Here is a 9,909-nt window from a genome sequence, read left to right as displayed (position 1 = left end):
ATATATATTCCTAAGTATAACCTGCTCAGTCTATACAATGTTATGTATGTTTTCACTGTATCGGGGAAAACTGATTTTCCCTCTCCCAGAAGGTATGAGTGACAGTCCCATTGTTACCCTTTACCCAGTAGTTAGGTTTTCATTAATTCATTCATTTTTTAAAAAATACAATAAAACAAAATATAGTAAGATAAAACAAAAACTGTTGCACTGAAGTTAGACAAGACGAGCCAACAGAAGGAAAAGAGCTCAAGAGAAGGTATGAGATCAGAGACTCGCTGTTTGCACTCGGGGATCAATAGAAAACACCAGTGTGAAAGCCGTACTATACACAGAGGACTGCTGCAGACCCTGTAGACCCCGTGCGTTCCGCTTCAGTCTCTGTGAGTTCCTATGAGCTTTGCTCAGACTACTCCCTATTGTTTACTTCTAAATTTTATGCACGTTTTGCATGTTAATGTCCTTTTATTACTTTTAGTTTATCCATTTTCATCTGGATCTTGATTGTCTTCATATTAAAGTCTGTGTTGTTTGTGTCTTTTTAGTATTATATCTTTTCAGAAGATTTTGACATTATTTTTACATTTTTAATTACATTTATGGCACTGTATAGGTTATTTTTAATGTCCTAATATTAGAAAGAACATGTCATTTTTTTTGTAATGCTGCCATGTTTTGCCTTAAAAATTTACACTCTGTTGTGAGTGACTTTCTGAGGAACTGAGCAGTTTGTTGATAGACTACAATCACTTTCTCCTACCATGTTCTTTTGCCTCCGGTCTAACTTGTCCAAAGGATCGCCTCTCTTCAATCTCCTCTCCTTTTGCTAATTTCAGCAATTACTCTTCAGATGTGCCTCCTTCATTTTGTTTCTACGCAACATAAATAGCCCAAATCCCAGTTCTGAGTCTGACTGATTGCTGCGTGCTGCTGAGGAATGCTCCAGGTCAAGGTTCTTTCCTGGGAGCCAATCCTCTCAGGCAAGGCTTTAATTTCTGCTGCAATCATAAATGCTCCCCTTCCAAAACAACAAAAGATGCCTCACCCGCAGAAGGCACACACTCCAACTGTTCTGAGTTCTTGCCTTGATTGCATCCAACTTTTTTTTTCTTATTTGCCCATTCAGTATCCCTTCTTCATCATTAGTTTCAAATGGATACCCATGAATCTTGTCATGAAACTGGCTTGTAATGACAAATTTCTTATGGAATTTTATTTATTGTTGCATCTTACAGCTCAGCAAGAAAGGAAAATGCTTTCTTGAATTTTTTAATGTAACATATTTCTTTCTTTTCATTGATATTTTTTTTTTTCAGACAAGATCTCTAGCCCAGACTGGCCTGAAACTTGCTACCTAGTCAAAGATGACCTTGAACTTCTGATTGTTTTGCTTCCACACTCAAAGCACTGGAATTACTGGCATGCACTACCCTGACCTCTTCATACAGTGCTAGGTGTTGTGCTGGACTTCCTGAATGCCAGGCTACTACTGTAGCGACTAAGCCACATCTCTGGTTCTGTACTCAGGATTTTACATTAAGCTGCTCTTAGGGTAGGTTTTCTAAACTGTACTTCAATATTTAAATCAATTACATCTTCTTTAAAAGCCTTAAAGAACTGTTTTGTTTAAGTTGTGTGGAAGATAATTTAAAGTTCCTAATTTACCATGTTTCCACTTAGCCAGTGAGTGGTAATGCTTTCTATTGCTACATTTCTGTTATTATTAGCACTGGTCTTATGATTCTAAAACACAATCTCAGAAATACTTGCTCTTAAAAATGCTCCTAACCAATAACATTTATTTCAGGCAAATTTTTAGACATTTAGGAAAAATTTTTAGGTATTTATGAGAAGAGGTGAGAAGAATTGTATCAATTTATCATTATGTCTCAGATAGCAGGATAAATGTACCACCTACTCATATGTCTTTAAATGTTCCTGTAACGTGGAATATACTTCAGGAAAGATTATAGCTGCATTTATTGTACTTGTCTCAGGGTTCAGAGCAAGACCAAGTCAGAAGAGAGTGAGACCACTAGTTTACTTTAGCATATCAATGTGTGTTAATCCACAAACCTAAATTCACTAGCAAATTGGGCTCCTTTGAAGCACAGCAGGTAAAAAAAAAAAAGATGAGTTGGTTCCATTTTGATACAGATCACACAGCTTCTTGTGAAACATTTACACACACACACTCTTGGCAAAATTGGATTTGCATTTTCTTGCTTCTGGCTTGAGTTAGGCCTTCTTCCCTTAGTCCTTTAATGTGTTTTGTAGTTTGCCTTTACTTAGAAACATTAAAATTTCTTAAATAAGTATAGATTCTAGGATATAATGAGACTTGTGCTTCAGTTTAGAGAGTCTCTTCTTCTCTGAAAGTTCTTCTGCCCTGCATTACCGTGGGTCAGACAATCCATACTGATTTGTGTTTCCCTTGTGCTGAGGTTTCCTGGAAGCTCGTCTCATCTCTTGTCTCTAGGAAACTGAACTTTCAGTAAAATTCTTTTTGGAAAGATGCCACTGAGAATAAGCAAATCATATGCATATTTCTTAAGAAAAAGAAATTTCATGTTAGCCAAGTTAATTGAATTTTGTGGATTTCTTTTCGGAAGAAAATATTTTTAAGGATGTGGTGATCTGTTCTTCAGTGCCCCTTTTGAGACTGATTATAGTCTTGCTTCCATTATTAATGAGAAAATGAAATTATGACTTGGCTATAAAAGGAGCTAGACCTTGTTGTGCAGGCTTTAAAAATAGACTGTTCATTGTGGGAAAAAGTCTTTGTTCCAGATTTTTCCTATAATTGGGCTGTCAAACTTTATTTTCAGAAGAGCTGATCACATTTAGGGCATAAGTTAGCTTTTCTATTTCTAACCCCTGTATAGATATTGCACTATTAATCCCTAGAATTAGAATTGGATACATTTATTTAAAAAAATAAAACACCCAAGATGAATGGAGATGAGAGATAGAATTAATCTAGCTAACCAGCTGACTATAAAGAGAATGACCTTCCTTATAATAAATATTATAACATATGTGAGTGGCCCCAAAGATAATTTCACTATCTTTAGAAAAATTACATCATCAGAAGAATTTAAGTCAATGTCTGAGTTGCAGACTAGAAGGATGATGCAGAGTCAAGGATATCAATGAAATGAGGAGGCATGAGCCTAGGGTGTGACTCTCCTCTACACAATAGAAAGGGAAGAAACAGATTTTCTCTAGAACTTTCAGGACTTCGCTCTCATTGGCTAGATCGTCTCATAGCTGTGAGAAAACACCAGACAGAAGCAATTTAATGAAGGAGAGATTTATTAGGCTAACAATTTCAGGAAATTTGTGAGAGCAGGCATAGTGATGGGAACTTATGGATACCACTGCCCACTTCTTAGTGTATTAGAAACTGAGGTCAGGCATGAATAGAACTATATCTCACCTCCTCAGCATATATTCAGTGAATTTCTTCTAACTTTGAGACAATCGAAGTTCCTGACCTCTCAAACCAATGCCACCAGGGGGCCACCAAGTATTCAAACACGTGAGCCTAAGTGTGTGTAGGGGGTGTGCATATTCCACCTTCAATGTCCTCTGCACACTCTGATTGTAGCACAGTGAGATCCAAGTTAGAATCTTTCTTCAGAATGATATTTGTATTGTTCTTAAAAATGAAATTGATTGTGTTTTAAATAGCAGAAATAGGCAGTGAATACCAGGCAGAAAATACAGGGAATAAAACACACAATTGTATATATCATTTTGAGTAGATATTAGAACAATGGTGGAGTTCTGTCTATCTGGCCTTTTAGTTTCTTAAAGTTTCCTCCTTATCTTCGACTATTTATGAACAAATATTCAGTGGCGAACGAATGGTTTTTGTGGCATGGTCAGGCTACTATGTTAAAAAACAATCAGCAGGTACACCATTGAAATTCATGCCAGATTTCATCCAGTTGGGCTCAACTGGATTCAGATTGGCACTAACTGAAAGTATAGTTAAAGATTATTAGTGTTACAGTTTTTCTTTGTAGTCGAACAAGGAAATCCAGGGACTTGCTTAATTCTTTGAAAAATACTAATTTGACGGTGTCAGGAGAATTTATTGTGGAACTTTAGAACACACACACACATATATACACACAATACATATATTTGTATTATATATATTTCTCCTAATATATTATATATTAGAGAAAAGCATAAATAAAAGATCTACAGAAGAAAAGCTAGAATAATTGGTGTGTAAATGACTACATAAAGCCAACAGGTAACCTCCATGACCTTGAAGATAATTGGTATTCTTTAATCAGAATTACTACAGGAGGATGGCCCATCCAGCATGTCTTATTAGTAATATGCTAATATTTCTTAAACTTGAAGTTATTATTTTTTTTCTAAATTGAGAAAGGAGAACATAATACTTTTTTTAGTAGTAATTTTTTTTTATCAACAACAAATCCTTAGCTGGAATGCTTATTGGTTAAGAGAGATATGCTCTTTCTTTCCCATTTCAGGGGCTTCCTTGACATAGAAAGGAGAGTTGGGAGCAATTTAGAGCTAGAGAATTGAATCGGTTGATGTGTGTACAAGGTAAATCCAGGGAAACATAGTTTTCCACAAGAACTGTGCAGCTGCTGATTTGTGAGCTGAACAAGTCTGCATTTAAGGCTGTGGCTCGCAGGGGTGTTCCACCATCGGTTGTTGTAATGAATCAAGATAATGAAGAAAGCAGCCACAAAAGGCAGAGAGACTTTGCCGCTCAGGAGCCAGAACTTTCCATTAACATAATTGCAGGAGTGGATGGTTAACCTGCTCTGCACCGAATGGGTCAATTAGCCACAGTTCTTATGGCTACATGTATTGTGTCTATGTCCATCTTTATCTCTCTGTGCTTAAATCCATTGTGTTGAAATTATCCAGTACAGTGAAGACTATAAAATGGTTTTATTTCCTTTGGATATTTTCCTTTAAAAAATCCTACAATATTCCTTTATCCCAATCTCCCCGTCCCCCCTTATCCCCAACCCACCCCACCCGCAAGGTCTCAATTTTCTCCCCGGCAATTTTGTCTACTTCCCTTAGCCAAGAGGATAACTATATGTTTTTTCTTGGGTTCACCTTGTTTAGCTTCTTTAGGTTCACCAGGTATACACTCCGTGACCTTTATTTGTGGCTAGAAACCAATTATGAATGAGTACATCCCATGTTCATCTTTTTGGGTCTGTGTTACCTCGCTCAGGATAGTGTTTTCTATTTCCATCCATTTGCATGCAAAATTTGAGAAGTCATTATTTTTTACCGCAGCATAGTACTCTAATGTGTATATATTCCACACTTTCTTCATCCATTCTTCCATTGAAGGGCATCTAGGTTAGGTTGGATAGGGGAGCAGGGAAGCACATATCTTAGTTAAGGGAGCCACCTTAGGGTTGGCAAGAGACTTGAACCTAGAGTGGCTCCCAGGAGCCCAAGGTGATGTCCCCAGTTAGTCCCTTGGGAAGCTGAGGATAGGGAACCTGAAATGACCCTATCCTATAGCAATACTGACGAATATCTTTCATATCACCATAGAACCTTCATCTGGTGATGGATGGAGATAGAGACAGAGACCCACACTGGAGCACTGGACTGAGCTCCCAAGGTCCCAATGAGGAGCAGATGGAGGGAGAACACGAGCAAGGATGTCAGGACCACGGGGGGTGCACCCTCCCACTGAGACAGTGGGGCTGATCTATTGGGAGCTCACCAAGGCCAGCTGGACTGTGACTGAAAAAGCATGGGATAAAACCGGACTCTCTGATCATGGCGAACAATGAGGGCTGATGGGAAGCCAAGGTCAATGGCAAGGGGTTTTGATCCTACTTCATGATCCGGCTTGGTGGGAGCCTAGCCAGTTTGGATGTTCACCTTCCTAGACATGGACGGAGGGGGGAGGTCCTTGGACTTTCCACAGGGCAGGGAACCATGACTGCTCTTTGGATTGGAGAGGGAGGGGGAGAGGAGTGGGGGGAGGGGAGAAGAGTGGGGGGAGGGGGAGGGAAATGGGAGGCTGGGAGGAGGCGGAAACTTTTTTTTTCCTATTCTCAATAAAAAAAAATTAAAAAAAATCCTACAATATAAGAAGTGCTTTTTGCCTTATTTAGAAAGGTATCTAAACTTGGTGAATCATTGGTACTCTATGAGTAAATTGACACCAAGATTGAACAAAATCTCTTGCTCACCTGCCACCTGTGCCTAAATAGGACCTAATGCTGACTGGGTACAACATCCTTACATACATATTACTTTCTTTTCTTTTTTTCTTATGCCTTTTTTTTCAAGACAGAGTTTCTCTGTTGAACAATCCTGGCTGTCCTGGAACTCACTCTGTAGACCAGGCTGGCCTCAAATTCACAGAGAACTGCCCGCCTCTGCCTCTCTAGGCCTGAGATTACAGACATGTGCCATGACTGCCCAGCTTTACATACAGATTTCTAAGAGAACTGCAAGAATGTAATTATTCAATGACAGCAGTAGTTAATTGTGCACATATGTTTAAGTGTTAGGCCCAAAAAAGACTCCAGTTCCCAAAACTCCACCTTGGACTGGAGAAGGGTTATAGTAGTTGCATGAAGCCACCATTCCTCTGGAACTTGTGCGCTCTCCATTACTAAAAGGAGTCATTTTCCTTATGGGGCAGAAGGGACACAGGGCTACCTGCAGGGCTTATTAGCATATTAAACACAGGCTCCCTTAGTATAACAGCAGCAGAAGGAGTCTGAGACACACTGGCAAGACTTGACTTTATGAGCCCTCAAAGTCCACCCCCACAGTGACACATTTTCTCCAACAAGGCTGCACCTATTCCTATAAAACCACATCTTCTAATAGTACCACGCCTGATAGGGCCCATTTTCTTTCACACTACCACACTTAGTATCACTGTCCTGGGCATCCACTTCCTTCCCAGCTCTGTGTCCATCACAGTAGTAATGAAATACAAGCAGAGGTTTGCCTCAAATGCAGAGCCGATGCCTTTTTAGACTCAGTTCTATCAAAACATACTGACCCTGAGCCTCACAGACTTGATTAATGTTGGGCATAAAGCTATAGATTTCCAGTTACCAAGATTTATTATGGAATATCACAATACAGACTAGATGCCTGGGACCTAATATAATTATTCAATAACATTCTGAATTAAGTATTTGCATTGTTGGTGTTTTGAAGTGTTAGAATCTAAATTTCAATGCAAACCGATTAAAAAGGATTGGCAATATTTAATGACCCAATAGATACTAATTGTGGTTGAGCAACACATAATAAACTGATCATAAGTGTACAATCACATAACACGTACATGAGAAGCATTGTCATGCTCCAGTACAATAATCACAGAAACCCCTCATTTAATTTGTGACTATTTGGATTCATTTTAGTATTTGTTATAATATTTGTACATATGTAAATAAGTAAGGCATGTAGTAATCTACAAATCCATATGGTGGTGTAAGTTTATACTACAGGACTTGAGTTTAGCTGATTTACACATTCTATGGGGAGAGTTTTATCATTTAGGCACTTCGATATTGAGATGCAGGAGTCTCTGGTATTATAAAGTAGACTTCTTGGTAAGGGTCAATAAGCACTGCTATTAGTAAAGAAAGCTATCTTTATTTCTAGGTGAAAATACTCCTGAATGAAACTAATGTACTCTGAAATTGAATTTGTATTCCTGTCTGTATCAGGTTACCATGACTTCCACAACAAAGCACCAGAGACAGAGTGCTTTAAATAGCAGAAATTTATTCTTTCAGCTCCAGAGCCTATAAATTCGAGACCCAGGAGTTGGCAGAATTGAATTCTTCCGGGGCTTCCTTTCTTGACTTGAAACTGGCTCTTTGCCTCTGGGTCCTCACATGGCCTCTGTTGTCTTGGTCCTAATATTGTCTGAAGCTCTTATTTACTTTTCTTTCTTGCACCCTTATTTCTATCTTTTTATCATTCATTTTATTAGCATATATTATCTATAATATTGAATTTCATTATAAAAATTTCATCTTCATTTTATTACTCCTAGTTTACCTTCGATTCCACTAGGCTTTTGCCTCTTCCTAAAACAGTGATCATTCTATATTTTCATATAATGTGTATGAGAGAGAGAAAGACAGAGAATGAGAATGAGTTAGGGTTACTTTTAGGGAATGAATGAGGAGCTGTTTATAGGAGTAACTTACCAATGCTACACCAATAAAGAAAAGTGTCTCTGTTTCCCAGAAATCCTTGGTTAATGATGACCCAGTCCTCACAGAATGGAGATGTCGTGAATTCTTCCTAATTTTATGACCGAAGCTTGAAGGGATGAATCCTGGGTAGAACGTGCAAGGTAGTTAAGGATGTTACAAGTTCATGCTTTGTTCTTATTTACCCAAATGTTCTCTTTAGAGACATTTGTCTTTGAGCATAGCTATATGCTAGGACACCAGGGTATTCTATGGAGCTATAATTGACTCATGACACTGTAAGCTTAACATTAGATCATAAGTTTTTCAATGTATTCCAGCACTTTATTATTGAATAAATTTCTAGATGGTTTATATAGTGGAGACATTTGTGCTAGAATTTATACTATCGATTGGCTGCAGTGTGAAATCTGCATCACAAAATAGTATTTCTATTATATATAATTACATGATCATCCCCTTTCTTCTCAAGAACCAGAAATTTCCATCTCTTGTAGTTTGGCTCACTTTTCAGATGAAGCATTTAAGTTATTTTGTAATATATATTTATTGGTGTATCTGTGCAATGCAGAATTTCTTCCTTCATCGTTGTTTGCATAAGTCAAAGCTGATTAAGGTTGGTTGAATTACATGCGTATTAATTAATGATATCACTGAACTAGCAAAATGAAACAGTAAAAATGAGTATTTATTTTGTGTTTGGTGTTGAAATGAAATTTCATACTTCATCACATTAACCTTTTCCCCATTGGGCACAGAAAGTTGAAACTCACATTCTACATATGAGGGCATTGAATTGTTGTATTAGTTTTCTGCTGTTACATAGCCAACTAACTCATTGACTTGCAACCGACTGTCTGCTGTTTAATGGCTTGAAATAGCACCAGCTTATCAGTTCATATCAGCAGATCAGTAGTTCAGAAGTCTGGAGTGGTGTGGCATTTTGCTTAGAGTAATACAAAGATGAGGTCAAGGTATTGGTTCTGCCGAGTTCTCTTCCGGTTGTTCTCTGGAAATTGCTTCTAAATTCATTTGGGTGGCAAAATTCTTCACCATGTGGTGTCTGGCTGAAGGCTCCTGTTTTGTCGCTGTCCATTGGCTCAGCAACCACTCACAGCTTTTGGGAATCCATGCTCTTCACTAGCCCTAATCACTCCTGCCACCCTTCAGGTGAGCTGCAGCTTGTCGGGTTCTTCCCATGAAGCAGGCCCCTGCCTTCTCTTTTTTTTTTTTTTTCTGATCTCAAGATGTAGATTCCAAGGGCTGGTTCTACCAGGTTATACAACCTGGATAAATTCTATTCCTTTTTAAATTGGTTTTATTAAGCTATATATATTTTTTTCTGCTCCCCTGCATTCCTCCCCCTCCTCTTTCAACCCTCTCCCATGATCCCCATGCTCCCAATTTACTGAGGAGATCTTGTCTTTTTCTATTTCTCATGTAGATTAGATCCATGTATAGCTCTCCTAGGAATCTCTTTGCTGTCTAGGTTCTCTGGGATCGAGAATATAAAAGACGCTTATAAGTGAGTACATATTATATTATTCTTTCTGGGTCTGGGTTACCTCCCTCAATATGATATTTTCTAGATCCATCTATTTACCTGCAAATTTCAAGATCTCATTTTTTTCCCACTATGCAATACTCCATTGTATAAATGTACCACATCTTCTTTATTTTTTAGTCA

General features: G+C 38.2%; 1 long non-coding RNA gene across 1 annotated transcript; it reads left to right on the top strand.

Moving 5' to 3' along the window:
- Positions 1-301: 301 nt before the first annotated feature.
- LOC126503177 (uncharacterized) lies at positions 302-5,987 on the top strand. The gene is made up of 3 exons (XR_007592201.1): positions 302-383; positions 1,317-1,552; positions 5,572-5,987. It is a non-coding gene; the product is annotated as an uncharacterized lncRNA (long non-coding RNA).
- The last annotated feature ends 3,922 nt before the right edge of the window (positions 5,988-9,909 follow it).

This window comes from Alexandromys fortis, unplaced genomic scaffold (assembly GCF_014885135.2).
Source record: "Alexandromys fortis isolate MF-2015 unplaced genomic scaffold, M_Fortis_MF-2015_v1.1 scaffold_52, whole genome shotgun sequence".
NCBI classification, from domain to species: Eukaryota; Metazoa; Chordata; class Mammalia; order Rodentia; family Cricetidae; genus Alexandromys; species Alexandromys fortis.
This window is presented reverse-complemented; position numbering and strand designations above follow the sequence as displayed.